The sequence below is a fragment of the Silene latifolia genome, chromosome 7, assembly GCF_048544455.1.
Source record: "Silene latifolia isolate original U9 population chromosome 7, ASM4854445v1, whole genome shotgun sequence".
Lineage (NCBI taxonomy): Eukaryota > Viridiplantae > Streptophyta > Magnoliopsida > Caryophyllales > Caryophyllaceae > Silene > Silene latifolia.
Genome location: NC_133532.1, coordinates 8,453,639 through 8,470,929, shown reverse-complemented (window position 1 = coordinate 8,470,929; position 17,291 = coordinate 8,453,639). Strand labels below are relative to the sequence as shown.

The following is a 17,291-nucleotide window of genomic DNA, read 5'->3' as shown; positions in this document are numbered from 1 at the left end:
AAGACATGCCTAAATGCGCATTCATCACCGCTAACGACACATACATGTACAAAATGATGCCGTTTGGTTTGAAAAACGCCGGCGCAACGTATACAAGACTGGTGGACAAAGTGTTCCAAAATCAAAAGGGCGAAACATTGAGGCTTACGTCGACGATGCTATTGTAAAAAGCAAGTCCGACAACGAGCACGGCCGATTTACACGAAACATTTTGTTCACTAAGGAAATACAAGATGAAGCTCAACCCAATGAAATGCAACTTCGGTGAAGGGCGGGTAAATTCCTCGGTGTACTTGTCGTGCGGAGGCATCGATGCAAACCCGGACAAAATCCAAGCAATCCTAGACCTGCAGGAACCAAGGAATCGAAAAGAGGTTATGATGCCGGCCTGGGAGAATGGCGCTCTCGCCCGTTTCATCTCTCGGTCACCGACAAGAGCACCCCATTCTTCAAAGTGTTGAAAGGGAATAAAGACTTGGTGGGGGGAGGAAGAGCACGGCTTTCAAGCAACCGAAAGCTCATCTTCGACTCTCCCAACTCTGTCCGTGCCGATCTTGGGGGAGACGCTATACCTATACATAGCAAGCATTACCTCGGCCACGGTCGCGCCGTGATCATCGGGAAGAAGACAAACAAGAACACCCAATCTACTTTGTCACCATACGCTGTGTTGCAGAGAGAAATTACCCACTAATTGAAAAAGCAGCCTTCGCCGTCGTCGTTGCCACGAGGAAGTTAAAACCCTACTTCGACGCACACCCCGTGAAGGTCCTAACCGATCAGCCATTGGAGAAAGCTTTGGAGAAATTCGAACAATCCGGCAGGCTCATCAAATGGGCAGTGGAACTCTCCGGTTTCGGCATTCAGTACAAACCAAGGCCTTCGATAAAGGGGCAAGCACTTGCAGATTTCCTGGCCGAATGCACATATCAAGAAGAACCAAACCCGGGCATATGGGAGGTTTACACCGACGCTCCTCCACCACGAACGGCTCAGAGCCGGCATCCTTATCATCGACCCAAACGGAGACGAGTTTGAGTACGCCTTGAAATTCACCTTCTCGGCCTCGAACAACGAATCCGAATACGAGGCGGTGATAACCAGAGTCGAGCTAGCTAGGGCCGCCGGAGCAGAACACATTGTGTTGAAGATGGACTCACCGTTGGTTACTAACCAAATCGAGGGGAGTTTGAGGCTCGGGACGACGGAATGGTAAGGTACCTAGAGAGGGTAAAAGCCGACATAGCGAAATTGAAATCTTTCCAAATCCAATGCGTTCCCAGATCCGAGAACAACCGGACCGACGCTCTCTCCAAACTTGCCACCAACCATCAAGAATGTCACCAACCGTCTTTGGTAGATATCGAGAATGCGAAGAGCATCACCGAGACCGTCGGCATGGTGGGCAACATAGAGACCGAGACAACGTGGATGACTCCGATAATGAAATACAAACTTACGGGTGAATCCGGAGGACCGCAATCCCTCGGCCAAAATAAAAGGATCGCCGCCGTGTACTTGGTGTTCGAAGGGGAACCGTACGGAAGATCCGTAATAAGACCACTCTTGAAGTGTGTCGGTCCCCCGACGCAGAATCGAGCATCGACAGAGATTCACGAAGGCATCTGTGGACACCACATGGGGGCAAGAACACTAGCCCACAAAGCTCTCCGAGCCGGCTACTCTCGGCCCACCATGCTTCAAGATTCCGTAACAAAGACCAAGAAGTGCACGAATCGTCGGATGCATGCCCGGTGATACACGCTCCCTCCAGGGGACCTACAACCGTGCTTAGTCCCCTTCCTTTCGCACGGTGGGGGATGGACATGCTAGGGCCGTTCCCAACGGCCTCCGGAGGAAGGAAGTTCTTAATCGTCGCCGTTGATTACTTCACCAAATGGGTTGAAGCCGTAGCAAGACCGGCGAAGACCACGCGGCCGTCGAAAGGTAAACTGGGAAAATGTTATAACTCGCCGGATTACCCCAAGTTATGGTATTTGACCACGGCCGAGAGTTTTGGAGCGACGATAATGAATCGGTTAGAAGAGCTTGGCATCAAGTTTGCGTACTCCTCCGTCTGCCACCCACAGAGCAAGGCGGCGGAGGCGCCAATAAAACAATCCTCAACGGTTTGAAGAAGACAGTTGAAGACCTTAAGGGAAGGTGGGCCGATGAACTACCCGGCGTCCTGTGGTCCCTTCGGACCACGGAGAAAGAAGCAACGGGGTACACCCCTTTCCACCTAGTCTACGGTTCCGGCGAGTCCTACCAATTGAAGCAACGGTGCCAACATTCGTAACGGCTACCTTTAACCCTTGGTTGAAAACGAGGAAGGCGAAAGCTTCCTAGACTGGTCGAAGAAAGCCGAGATACGCACGCCTCAACTTCGCCGTATATCAAAACCAGGATGAGAAGAGCCTACAACCGAAGAGTCCACAAAAGGGACTTAAAAGTGGGAGACCTAGTCCTAAGGAAGTCGGCTGCCACCAACAAAGGAAATATTCATGGTAAACTAACGGCCAACTGGGAGAGTCCCTACAAAGTTGCCGAAGAGATGAGGCCGAGTACATACCGGCTGACAGACATGGGAGGTGTGCCTTTGATGAGCCATTGGAACACCGATAACTTAAGAAAATACTTTGTATAGCGGCGGAGGTGTCCAAACCCATTGTGGACACCCCAACGCACGATCATAACAAACAAATGAATCACCCAAGTTCTCCATCAAAGTGTTTTTCTCCTCCATAATTGCCACCAGGCGGGCACTCAAAGAGAAGAATTGCTATCGAGCCATAACCCTGATTACCTCGGCCTTAGCCGAGAGCGACGGGGACACAATGACCGATACGCCAGAATAAATACTATCGAGCCATAACCCCGATTACCTCGGCCTTAGCCGAGAGCGACGGGGACACAATGACCGATACGCCAGAAGAAATGCTATCGAGCCATAACCCCGATTACCTCGGCCTTAGCCGAGAGCGACGGGGACACAATGACCGATACGCCAGAAGAAATGCTATCGAGCCATAACCCCGATTACCTCGGCCTTAGTCGAGAGCGACGGGGACACAATGACCGATACGCCAGAAGAAATGCTATCGAGCCATAACCCCGATTACCTCGGCCTTAGCCGAGAGCGACGGGGACACAATGACCGATACGCCAGAAGAAATGCTATCGAGCCATAACCCCGATTACCTCGGCCTTAGCCGAGAGCGACGGGGACACAATGACCGATACGCTAGAAGAATTACTAAAGACGTTACGCAGTTGAGATATGCATTCTAACTGACTCGGCCCTGCCGACGGTAAAAAACGAAGGCACTCAATGAATAACGCAAGATAAGTAATGGTTCGTGATCAAAGCCCCGGCCAAGCCGAGGACCAAAAAGATAAAACTCTATTGAAAATGATTGCAAGGAGAGTACAGACGACGGCCGTCCCCTTAGGGATAGCCTAAACTCTACCTACCAAAGCTTTACAAAAGCTAGGAAACAAAAAACAAAAGGTTACAGACTTGGGATTTGAAGCGCCAAAAGATGGCAGGGAGAGAAGGCTCAATAATTGGCCCCCGAACAGCTAAAGCTATCCGAGACGCCGGGTGAGTCTGGTGACGACCGCCCGTCTCCCTATGCCTTCTGCTGCCCTCCATCAGCAACAGCAGCATCTTCGGTGGCCGGCTCAGAAGAGGGCTCGACATTTTCAAGTGCCTTTAGCCCGTCACCCTCCTTCACCTTTGCATCACAGGCCGCCTTGGCCTCAGCTATCTGAGCCACCTTCGCCGCCTCCGCCTTCTCTGCAGCCGCTGCCTCCGCAGCCTCAGCCATCTCATCCAGAAGCTGGTCGAACTTATCCCACGGGAAGGAGCCGTCGGGGACGAGCTTTTTAATGGCCTCCCTGGTCGCCTCCTCAGCCTGGTCCCGGAATTGGGCGCACATTTTGGGAAGAAGATCATCTTGAAGCATTTCAATATCCTTCTCCCTTTGAGCAAGGGTAGCTGATGGTGTCAAGCTATACCTCGCAAGTGCACGATTTTATCGTTGTACACTATTAAGGGTCGATCCCACAAGGAGTTGAAAAGATTACTAATTGTTCTAATCCGATCGTTTAGCTAAGTCGAAAATAAAAGATGATGGTTGCTATACTAATGCTCCCTAAAACAAAATGAAAAGCGAACTTAACAAAAGCAAGGAAAATAAGCAAGAACGAAGGATAAATTGTAATTCAAATGATTAAACGGCCTAAGACTCGGTTCTTCCCAAACAATTCGCAATTCCACATAGTTAAATCTCTAGGCTAATCACAAGGGTAGTTAGGTGAGGAGGTGACGACTCTAATTCGCCTAAGACCCCCCTCTCGGGTTCGAAATAGGACACTAGTGCTACCCACCAACCCCCCTCTCGGGTTCGAAGGTCGGAATCCCTAACTCAATACCCGACTACCCCAAAAACATGCATTATTCCCAAGGTAGTCCAATATTTGCTAAGGTCATTAAGCCCCGTCAATTCCCGGGTCATCCCACTCCCTCTCTCGAGGGTCGATTTCAAACGCTAGATTAGAGGTGTCCTACCCCGGTTCTCCCTTTCGGTCTCAACCAAGGTCAACAATAGGGTCAAATCAAGGGTATCCAAATCACAACCTAACCAACTCTCGTTGGTGGTCAAGGGTCGTAAGTCGACACTACCCAAAAGTCAACCCATAAACCAAGTCATTCCTCTAATCTACCCTCACCAATTTCCCCAAATAATTAGCCTTTGTGAAATTCAATTAATGAAATTACTCATGTTGGGTCAAACCGAGCCCTAGTGGAGGACTACTCACTAATCATGGTCCTAATTGCAAAATAAACAATAAAGATGGAAACTTTGGTCACAAACATGGTGGGAAGATGAAATTCACTACTAAACATGCAACAATCTAACAATAGGTGTAAGGAAAGATGATTTAATCTAATGACAAGAGTGATTAAACCTAAAGACACAATCTTTAACCAAATCAACTCAAAGATTAAGTCTTTGAGGACAACTACCCAAGGATGAACAAATGAAAGAGAAACAAAGGAAAGAAGAACAATGAAAAGATGAACAATGATGAAATTAACAACAACAAACAACAACACCAACAATTTTAACATAAACAATCAACAAACATAAAAGATGAACAAAAATGTAAACAAATGAGAATAGGTAGAGAATTAATACCAACAAAATAGTGAAAGAGGAACTTGGATAGAAATAATAAAGAAGGAAATCCTTCAATCTTCTTACAAACCCAAATTCAATCACTAATTGATTGAAGAACTTCTCTAATTAAAGAAAGATTAACAAAGAGATTAAGAAAGTTTTAAGCTTGAAAGGGTAAAAATTCTGGATCTAGGGTTGTGTGTTAAAAAGGGTTTAAGAGGGGGTATTTATAGGCTTTTACAAGATTAGGAAGAAAAGAGGAAGAAAAGCCCAAATTCGCGTCATTGCGTAATCTTAGGTGCACCGGCAGCCGGTGCTCCTACCGGCAAAACCGTGCAAGGATTTAAAATTGCTGGCATCCGTGTTTTGCCGGTGGGCCGGCTGCCGGCCTGCCGGCAAAACACCTTCTTCAGGACTTCCTCTTCCTTGTTGATGTGTGAAATGCCGGTTGACCGGCTGCCGGTGCTCCTACCGGCAGCGAGGCCAAGCTCGTTTTTCCTTCAATTCTTCTTTTAATTCCACTTGTTGTGCTTTACCGGTGGGCCGGTCGCCGGCCTGCCGGCAAAGCACCTTCTTCAGCTTTTCTTCAAATTTCTTGAGTGATTCTCTGGGGTGTGTTTTGCCGGCGGCTAGACCGGCTGCCGGTCTGCCGGCAAAACACACAGTCTTCATTTCTTCACCTCTTCTTCATGTAAAGGCAATGGGGTGCCTTTCTTGCCCCAATTTCTCCATACTCGGGTCGTTTCCTACAAAAGGATGCACAAGGTAACAAGTACGGGCATTGGGCACAAAAAGCAAAGAAAAACACCCGAAACCGACTCGTTATGAGTCGGTATGCATAAAAGAAAGAAGGAATTAGAAGTAAATTAATCGTATATCAAACCTCCCCACACTTAAACCTTACTCGTCCCCGAGTAAGTCCCTAAACCAAATGTACAAAGCATTATTATGATAGCTATGGAGAGTGAATGCACAATATAAGCATCACTCAACTAAACTACTACTTAAGCCGATCGAGTATTAGCGCACTCAACGCCCCTTCAACTCACAATTTGACACCCATGAGAGGAGAGTGCCCTATTGCAAGGCAAGTTGGGTCTTGCTACAAAACTTTCGACACATTCATCATGAAAGCACGTGATCAACAAGTAGAATGCATCTAACAAAATGACCCACTTTCCTCATCTAAGTGGTCGGATTTTTCAAACAACAAAACATGGTCTCGGTCGGGAGTACCGTCTCAGGAGTGCCAATTGAGGTGCCAACCCCCTAAATGTGACAAAAGCAACCCTTGTGTGACCAATGCTCAAGAAACAAATTCAAGAGCGGGGAAAGGGAAGAAAGGCGAGTCCGCCGAGAATTACAAAACCGACACAAGATTCAACCAAAGGACCCATGACTAAGGAGACCAAGGCAACGACATCCTCACGGTTTTCACTCGTCACTCAATGAAAGAACAAGGTGATTTTTGTGACAAAAAGTAACCAAAACCACTCAACTAACTCGACTAGCGAAAACGTGCCCGCAATCTAATGTGTAACACCGTCCTATGTCCAATGAAATGCAAACAAAGGGAAAAACGCACAAAACATGAAGCAAGGGTTACAATGGGGCTAAGGAGAAGGTCGAAACGGGATTGGTGCAAGCACCGTTTGGACATGTGGGGTTCAAATCAAGAATCGTCGACACATCACATCCCATCTCTTATTGCAACACATGAGACACGTCTATGCCCTAACATAGCATTGATGACCAAAACCATGCAAAAATTGCATAAACCCAACTCAAGTAGGAAAAATTTGATAAAACTCCTTTTATTTCAACAAATGGTAACGTCTACACCGTAACAACGACTCGGTTTCCCAAGTTATGCAAAAATTGTGTAAACCCGACTCATTTTGGAAAAACATCAATTTGCCCCTTTTTATTTAGCAACGGCTTTTTCTACCCCTTTAAATGATGAGTAGGGGTGTTGCTTGCCTTTTTCTTTTTCTTGACAACAAACAAATATATACAACACAACTAACTCATTTTTTTTTGGATTTTTCATGACTTTTTTTTCACTTTTCTATTTTGTTTTTCATTCCTTTTTCAAAACCTCTTATTTATATAAAATGCCAAATCATACCAAATTCCGACCCAAACGGAGATGTATACTATCCGCCATTATGACCCAATCACCTCCTAAAACTCTACTACAAAACCGACCAATTCTTGATTAAGGAAAGGTGTTTATGGAATGTAGTTAATTTAGTGGGTTTGCCAATGAAAAGGCTAAGGCTCAAAGGGGGTGAATAAAAAAGGGAGATAATGTAGGGAATAAAACAAGGCTATTTGGCTATCGTGAGGTTCATATAAACTGATTTTTGCTTCATATCGTATGCACAAAAATGCAATGCAATTTCATGATCTAAGGACGATGCGACACACTTATGCGTAGTGATGTGACACGCCTCGCGAGGAGACCTACTCTCGAACCTAGATGAGGGCGGGGTATGAATGTACCCGCCCTAGGAGGCTCTACCCTTACCTTTGAGTAGCTGAGTCGAGCCAAAGGTCTAGTCTACGGCCCTAGGTCTCACAAGATCGGTCTAAACTCATTGGTCAAGCCCTCCTTCCTCGGCTAACTAAGAGGCCACGGGCGCGAGTCACGAGGAGGGGAAAGGCACTATTGGACACATTAGTTCATCATGGGGGTACTTGGTTCCCTTCCTTTGACCATGTTCTTCCTTAAAAACTTATTTACAAACTCAATGCAAAAGAAAGAAATGCAACAAGTATTTACATGTGAACAAATGCATGCGGAAATTTAAACAAACATGAAATGAAACGTGCAACAAATTGGCTAAACCTAGCAGCACATCAACACCAAAATTCCAAACGGTCTCCCAAGGAGACACCCAAAGCAACAAAATTCCCATTCTCCTTCAAAATATCAAAGATACCAAAAAGAAAGAATAGTAAAAAGGAGCAAGGGATAGGAAGGATTATACCAAGCGGTCTTCTAGCTCCTTTTTGCCTCAAGTGGTCAATGTGCCATGCCAAAGGTTAGACAAAACATATATATACAATGCAAATTTTTTTGAATTTTTCAGAAATTTTTCAATTTTTAGGCATTTTCTCTAATTTATAAACATTTACAATTATAAACAAATATTCACAAGAGTGGATATTTCCCTCCCCACACTTGAGATGTACATTGTCCTCAATGGACAAAAGCATAGGGAGTGAATAAGGAAAAGAAATGAACATATTTTTTGATTTTTGATTTTTCAAAGGGAAAATAACATATTTTTGTGAATTTTGGTTTTGAAAAATTTAAAAGACGTATTTTTTGGGTTTTTGATATGAAAACTCCCTCCCCACACTTATTTATTTACATTACTTCCAAATGGAAATAAATGTGTGGAGGGAGTACAAATTAAAAGACATGTTTTTGTTTTTTTTTTAGGCCCTCCCCACACTTATTTATAGACATGGGAGGGCATATTAGTGAAATAAATTAACATGTTTTTGGTTTTTTGGTCATTTTTTCAATTTTTAGTTGGTTTTTATTTTGAAAATGCAATGCATGCTCTATTCTATATGCTAAATTGAAATGACAATGCAAATTATGCTAAGTGAATGCAATTACTAAATGTGACAATATATTACAAAATTGAAATCTAATGCAATCCTCTATGATGCAACTAAATGCTTTATCAACTAAATGCATGCGAAAAATTTAAACATGAATGAGAAATTTGGATAAAAGGGAGAGATCGTACTTGTCATTTGGATTGATTGGGAGGATAGAAAGCCATCAACTCGGGGACTAAGACCCCATCTCATCATCATCATCATCATTGTTATCTCCGGTAGTAAAGTGGGAGCCTTGAATCAAATCATCGGGGTTGAAGGTGAAATTACCTCCACTACCGCCGACACCCGGAAAACCACCCGTGAAATCACCACTCATATTCATCACGCCGCTATCTCCTCCCGCGAAACCACCACCGGATCCCGACGCACCCGCATCACTAGCAAAATAGGGCCGAACTCCTCCAAACCATTGGGCCTCATGCCCCTCCGGTCTAGACTCGGGCATAGGCGGGAAAACGGGTCGCGCAAAGTAGTCCGGTTGGAGGTTAAGACCTCTGCGGACCATACTCCCATCCTCTCTCGAGTAGTTACCATCGGGCCAAGTGAAGTAGGAGGGGTGAGGGTGCTCATAACCCACGTACTCCCGTCGACAAAAATCATCATAGATGGGATAAGTACCGGTAGCTTGATCATAATATATCCGGTCCAACTTTCTCCCCAAAATGTCCCTCTCACTAGCGGCTTTCGCCGTGGCAACGTCCATCCTCTCCATCCACTCGGTGAGAGATGGTGGTAAGGGAGGGTAGGAAGGAGGGTTCGAGGAGGAGGCCTCCCCTTGTTGAAATTGCCATGGTGGTGGTTGGTGAGATTGAGGTGCGGCGTATCGTAGGGAGGAGGGAGTGTCGCGTCTACGGTCCCTAGAATAAACCCGTGGAATATTGGGAGGAGGTTGGTCGGCGGGAGGGTCTTCTTCAATATCAAGGAGATAAGACTCCTTGTCCTTTTCAATTTTTACCGCGGTAACATTTGGAAGCCGGATGGAGTTCTTGTGATTGATTTGCCAATATTCAAGGCCGTCGTTGGGGTTCTCTTTGAGCCACTCAAGCTTTGTAGTCAAGTAGTGCTTTGTCAAGTAAGTGTCCCCGGGTATCCAATTCATCGTGGAAAGGTCAACCGGACGGTCCATGTTGCGGGCAATTCGGGTGATCATGCCACCCACATGTATCGGGGTTCTATGCCCCGGAGAACTAGCAATCTTGGATAGATTAAGGGCTAGGTAGTGAGCCACATTAATTCGGAAGGGGGTGGGTTTCGTGAACAAGTGGGACCCCAAAATTTCAAGCTCGTGGGTCCTAAACACCCATGGCTCATCTACCGCAAGAACGGTGCACCCCATACATCTATGCCACACCCGAATGACGGGATTGTGGCAACTCATCGCGGGCCTTTTTACCCCAGGTTGATCATCAAGGCCCGAAATCGCCTTCCATACACGGGAATAGTGAAAGTCAATGGGCGGGGTGTGCGATGTCGCATTTTCCAGCCCAAAAATTTGAGCCAACCGACCCAAAGTGATGTTATGTTCCCGGTTCATGAGTCTAAAGCTAAGGGTAGCCACCATCCCCGTTTCAGGTGCTTGGTAATCTTAAGACTACTCAAAAATTCCCATGTAATCCGGGGGTAAGTGTATTCATGCATGGAAAATATGCCCCTCATACCACACCCCGTAAACAAAGCTTCCGTCTCCCCAGCAATCCCAAGGGTACACAAAGACGGATGATGAAGAAATTTAGTAGGGGTGAGGGGACGATTTTTAAAGAGAATAAACTTACCCTTCTGCGTAGGTGTGGTAAACTCGACAGTGGGAAAGTCCGGATCGGGGTATGTATCGGTTGCGGCCCGAGCAATCAATGCCTCTTGGTCCCTTGCTATGTCGGCTCTTGTCCTTCTTCCCGACATCTTGATGATTGGAGTAGATTGGTGAAGGTTAGAGGGAGTTTGATTGAGTTTTAATGGAGTTAGGGTTGAAAAGGGGGAAAAAATATGGAGGAGTGATGAAGGAGAAGAGAAGAAATGAATTGGGGAAAAAGGGCTTCTCGTGTTATAAAATGTGTTCTGCGGGTGCGTTTTGTTAGGTTGGCGAATCCCAAGAAATGGTCTGCCGGTAAAACGCACTCTCCTTTTTTCAATTTTTTCGATTTTTTTTCCTCAAAATTTTGACCTCGCTGCCGGTGGACCAACCGGCTGCCGGTCCACCGGCAAAGCACACTCCTCACTCAAATTTCGACTTCCCAGCTTCAATACATGAGTGTTTTACCGGTGAGCCGGTTGTCGCCTACCGGCAAAACACTCCTCTTCACCAATTTCCAAAATTTTCCAAGTCTTCGGTGTGTGTCATGCCGGTGGGCGGTTCTTGGCCTGCCGGCAAAACACACTCCCAATCATCAATTCTTCGTGTTTTTTTTTGCCGGTGTGTTGTCGGTGAGCACTCGCCGCCCACCGGCAAAACACACCACTTCTTTAATTTCCAAAAATCTTGTTTGGTCTCGCTTAGGTGGACCAACCGGCACGTCCACCGCAAAACACAACACACAGACCATTTTTCGTTGTGTTCTTCAAATTTGCTCAATTTTTCTTCAACTCAACTTTGAGCTTTTTCATTGACCACGGGATTCTTGTTTTCCGCAACTACTCCGACGCATGATGCGGGATTTGGTCAACGAAAATAAATACTTGTGTTCTTCAAAAGTGACCTCCGTCACCAATCCAAATAGACAAAATACGATTCCAAATTTCTCACTACTAGTCTAGGATGCAAATTATATACAAAGATGCATGGGTTGCCTCCCATGAAGCGCCCTTGTTTTATGTCGTAGGCTCGACGGAGTTATGAATGACAATCAATAATTTTGAAGGTAGGTAGCAATGGAGCTCACACTCTTGATGATGGGGGTTCCGGCAATGTAGTGCTTTAGCCGTTGTCCATTTACCTTGAATGTTTGGTCTCCATCGGATACCTCAACCGACCCCAGGGGAAAGCTCGGACCACGGTGAAAGGCCCCGACCACTTTGACTTTAGTTTTCCCGAAAATAGCTTGAACCTTGAGTTAAAGAGGAGAACCAAGTCCCCCTCCTTGAATTCCCTCCTTATAATAGCTTTGTCATGGAATCGCTTGGTCTTTTCCTTGTACAACCTAGAGCTCTCATAAGCCTCTAGTCGAAATTCTTCAAGCTCATTGAGGTCAAGTAGCCGCTTCTCCCCGGCGCTCTTCAAGTCAAAGTTAAGTCGTCGGATGGCCCAATGTGCCTTGTGCTCCAACTCAACCGGTAAATGACAAGGCTTATCAGACACCAACCGGAACGGTGAAGTTCCTATTGGTGTTTTGAAAGCGGTCCGGTAAGCCCACAATGCATCATTGAGCTTGGTATACCAATCTTTCCTTGACCGGCTCACGGTCTTTTCAAGGATCATCTTGATTTCACGGTTAGAGATTTCGGCTTGGCCGTTAGCTTGTGGGTGATAGGCAAGGCTCCGCCTATGTTGCACCCCATGCTTCTTGAGTAAAGCATCAAGAGTCCTCTCCCGGAAATGAGTTCCACGGTCACTTATCACAATTCGTGGAACTCCAAACCGTGGGAATATGATTGTCTCCATGAGTTTGGTTACTGATTTTGCGTCACAAGTCTTTGTTGGAATTGCTTCAACCCATTTGCTCACGTAGTCCACCGCAACAAGAATATACTCATTCCCATTTGATGAGGGAAAAGGGCCTTGATAGTCAATGCCCCATACATCGAATAACTCCACCTCAAGTATGTAGTTCATTGGCATTTCATGCCTCTTTGAAATGTTACCACTTCTTTGACACTTGTCACACTTCTTGACGTAGGTGGCCACATCGTGAAATAGGGAAGGCCAAAAGAATCCACATTGGAGCACCCTCGCGGCGGTTTTTCGTGAACTACCATGCCCTCCACTTGGCATGTCATGGCAATGAGAGATTATGGGTTGGACTTCTTCATTGGGGATGCATCTTCTAATTATCCCGTCGGCACAAGCTTTGTAGAGGCACGGTTCTTCCCAAAAATATTGCTTAAGGTCATGGAAGAATTTCTTTCTCTTATGGGAATCATAACCGTGTGGGATGACCCCGGATACCAAATAGTTTACATAGTCCGTGTACCACGGGGTATCCATCAAAGCTAGTGCGAATAGTTGATCATCCGGTAATGTGTCATCAATTGGTAATCCATCCTTATCCTTGACATGGAGTAGCCGAGAAAGATGATCGGCTACCACATTTTCTACACCTTTCTTGTCTCTAATCTCGATATCGAACTCTTGCAACAATAGTATCCACCGAATCAAGCGGGGCTTTGACTCCTTCTTGATTAGCAAGTGTCTCAACGCCGTGTGATCGGTGTGCACAATTACCTTAGAGCCCACCAAATAAGAACGAAACTTGTTCATGGCATATATGACCGCCAAAAGCTCCTTTTCGGTGGTAGTGTAATGTGATTGAGCTTCATCCAAAGTCTTGCTTGCATAATATATGGCATGGAGTTTACCATTCTTCTTTTGTCCTAGCACCGCTCCCACCGCCACATCACTAGCATCGCACATCAACTCAAAAGGTTCTCCCCAAGTGGGAGGTTGCATGATTGGAGCGGTGATGAGAGCTTCCTTCAACCTATTGAATGCATCCAAACACTCATTAGTAAATTCAAACGGCACATCTTTTCCAAGCAACAAAGTTAAAGGACGGGCAATCAAAGAAAAATCCTTAATGAATCTCCGGTAAAAACCGGCATGCCCAAGAAAACTCCTAATTCCTTTTACATTAGTGGGAGGGGGTAGTGTTTTGATCACTTCAATCTTGGCTTGATCAACTTCCAAGCCCTTACTTGACACTACATGACCCAAAACAACCCCGGATGTCACCATGAAATGACATTTCTCCCAATTTAAGACTAGACCACTCTCTTGACATCTTTTCAAGACCTTACCCAAATTAGCTAGACATCCATCAAATGAGGTGCCTACGACCGAGAAGTCGTCCATAAACACCTCCATGATATTCTCAACATATTCGGAAAATATAGCTAGCATGCATCTTTGAAATGTGGCCGGCGCATTGCAAAGCCCAAAGGGCATGCGCCTATAAGCAAAGGTGCTGAATGGGCACGTGAATGTGGTCTTTTCTTGGTCATTAGGGTGAATCGGGATTTGGAAAAACCCCGAAAACCCATCAAGGTAGCAAAAGTGAGAATGTTGGGCAAGTCTTTCCAACATTTGGTCAAGGAAAGGGAGGGGGAAATGGTCTTTCCTAGTTGCCTTGTTGAGGCGCCTATAGTCTATACACATTCTCCACCCGGTAGTGACTCTTGTAGGAATTAGTTCATTCTTATCATTGGTGACTACCGTGACCCCGCCCTTCTTCGGCACAACATGCACCGGGCTCACCCATGCACTATCGGAGATAGGGTAAATTATGCTTGCATCATAGAGCTTCAACACCTCCTTCCTAACCACTTCTTTCATGGCGGGGTTAAGGCGGCGTTGAGGCTCAATGGAAGATGCACTCTCATCCTCCAAATGAATGCGATGGGTGCAAAAAGAAGGGCTAATCCCCTTGATATCATCAATTGAGTACCCAATGACATCTTTGTATTTTCTCACAACATCAAGTAATTTTTGAAGTTCGGTGTCATTGAGTGCACTATTGACAATAATAGGGTAAGTATCATTAGGGCCAAGGAAAGCATGTTTAAGAGTAGAAGGAAGAGGTTTCAACTCCACTTGAGGAGGCGTAGATCTCTCCTCCTTTTTACCATCTCCTCTCAAGCTTTCAAATTCTTTGTCCGGGTCTTCTTCAATTGTTGCTTCCATAGCTAAAGCATACTCCCGGTGCTCCTTGCAATCCTTTACCTTGCCCTCAAGGAACCCTTGCAAACCCTTGTCTTCATCAAATTTCTTCATATCAACCCATTCTTCTACCACATCAATCATATAACAAGACTTTTCTTCCGAAGGCTCTTTCATAGCCTTGTTCAAGGAGAATTCAACCTTATCTTCACCCACTTGCAAAGAAAGCTTCCCATTCTTCACATCAATCATAGCACCCCCCGTAGCAAGGCAAGGGCGCCCCAATATGATGGGAATATTTGAGTCTTCGGGGATGTCCATTACATAGAAATCACATGGAAATGCAAGTTTCCCCACCTTGAGTGGGACATCCTCCACAAGACCAATCGGGTATCTTACCGACCTATCCGCAAGTTGGAGAGAAACCCTTGTTGGTGAAAGCTCATAACCCTTCAACTTCTTGAAAATTTTGAGGGGCATAAGACTAATGCTTGCCCCCAAATCGCACAAAGCCCTCTCAATGTGCACGGTCCCAATCTTACAAGGTATGGAAAAACTCCCCGGGTCTTCAAGCTTTTGAGGAGCTTCATTCATGAGAATTGCACTACACTCCTTGGATAAGCTCACCGTAGTTGTTGGGCTCAAAGAGTTTTTGTTTGAGATAAGCTCCTTCAAGAACTTGCCATAACTTGGAATCTCCTTTACGGCATCAATGAAAGGCATAGTAATGTTGATACCCTTCATCATATCCATGAACTTCCCATACTTTTGTTCAAGTTTGGCTCTTGCCAATCTTTGTGGAAAGGGAACCGGTGGTACATAAGTTCTTACCACTTGTTGTTGAGGCTCTTCAACCACCCTCGTCGGTTCATCAATCACCTTTGGAGTTTCCACAACAATTTCCACGAGTTCCTCTTCTCCCTCCTTTTCTTCAATTACCTTTGGAGGTTCAACCACAACTTGAGGTTCAATGACATTACCCGGTCTACTACTCTTCCTTTTCTTGACAAATTCCCGGTCTTCCAAATCCCTACCACTCCTCAAGTGGATAGCATTCATGGTTTTCGGATTTTCCTCGGTTTTTACCCAGGAATTTCCCTTGGGAGGCTTGAAGTTGGCTCATTTGAGTAGCCAATTGGGAGATTTGGTTGTCCGTCATCCGTTGAGAAGCTTGCATTTGGGTCCTAAGTTGGTTGATGGATGAGGTTGTCTCGTCATGTTTTTGAGTGGAATGGTTGATGAATTGTGTTTGAGTATTGACAAGTTGGTTTTGTGAAGTCATCAATTGTTCCATCATGAGTTCCAAGCTTGACTTTGGTTGGGTGTTTTGTTGGAAAGGTTGGGTGGTTTGTTGGAAAGGTTGGGTGGTTTGTTGGAAAGGCGGGTTGGTTGGTGGGTTGAGTGGTTGAAATTGTTGTTGCCTTGGTTGGAAGGTTCTCCCTTGGAAACCCGGTGGACGTTGATTAAATGTTGTGTTTTGTTTTTGAGTTTGGAAGTTTGGTTGTTGTGACTTTTGTTGGAAGGTTGGGTTTTGGACATTTTGAGAGCCATAGGAGAAGTTTGGGTGGGCTCTCAATCCCGGGTGATATTGGTTGTTGTTAAATGCTTGCTTGGCCGGACTAGACTCTCATATCCCGTTCACTTGCTCCATACAACTTCCATCTCCAACCACCAAGGGACACTCATTGGGTGGGTGTCCTTGGTCTCCACAAAGCTCACAACTATAGACTTGGTTCCTCATAGAAGAATTGCTAGATGTTTTGCTTGAGCTCATCAAGGCAACTTGTTGCTTAAGCTCTTCTATCATCTCTTTCACTTCCACATTGTTGGCCGATTCGACCGTTGACTTCCCTTTCCTTTTGTGCCTATCATTGTTCCAATGAAAGGTACGAGAAGCCATTTCTTCAATAAGTTCTTTTGCCGTCTTGTGATCTATCTTATCCAAAGCTCCCTTCCCGAGCGGAATCAAGGTTCATCTTCATATCATTGTTTAACCCTTCATAGAAATTGTTGATGAGCTCATCATCTCCAATACCGTGGTGAGGACATAGCCTTTGGAGGCCCTTGTACCTCTCCCATGCTTCATAAAGGGTCTCATCTTCTTGTTGGGTGAACCCTTGGAGCTCACTCTTGATTCTTGCGGTTCGTTGGGGTGGGAAATACTTGTTGAGAAAAGCCTTAGAGACATCATCCCAAGTCCGAAGAGAGTCGGGTTCACAACTTTTAAGCCATTCCTTGGCACTTCCCCTCAAAGAGTAAGGGAAAAGCCTAAGGCGTACGGCGTCTTCCGTGACTCCATTGGCCTTGAACATGTCACAACTATCCAAGAACTCGTTGAGATGCTCGTTGGGGTTTTCGGTGGCTCCCCCTCCGAATTGGTTCCCTTGGACAAGTTGTAGCAAGGTGGCTTTCACATCAAAATTGTTGGCTTGAATAGGTGGCTTGACAATACTCGGATTCACCACCTTTTTCGGAGCCAAGTTATCTCTCATAGGAACCGCGGCCATTGTTACTTCCGTTTCCGGTGTTGCAAAAGGATTTTCGAAAGTTTCAAAGACCCGTGGTTCTTCTTGAAGGTTCTCAATTACTGGATTTTCTTGAGGAATTGGTGTTTCTATAAGCCCTCTTCTACGGAGCGAATTTAGTCTTCTCGCGGT

The 17,291-nt window shown here is 45.6% G+C and overlaps 1 non-coding gene across 1 annotated transcript; it reads left to right on the top strand.

Annotated features, from left to right (window-relative positions):
- Positions 1 to 16,665: 16,665 nt before the first annotated feature.
- LOC141593702 (small nucleolar RNA R71) lies at positions 16,666 to 16,772 on the top strand. The gene has a single exon (XR_012521771.1). It is a non-coding gene; the product is annotated as a small nucleolar RNA R71 (small nucleolar RNA).
- The last annotated feature ends 519 nt before the right edge of the window (positions 16,773 to 17,291 follow it).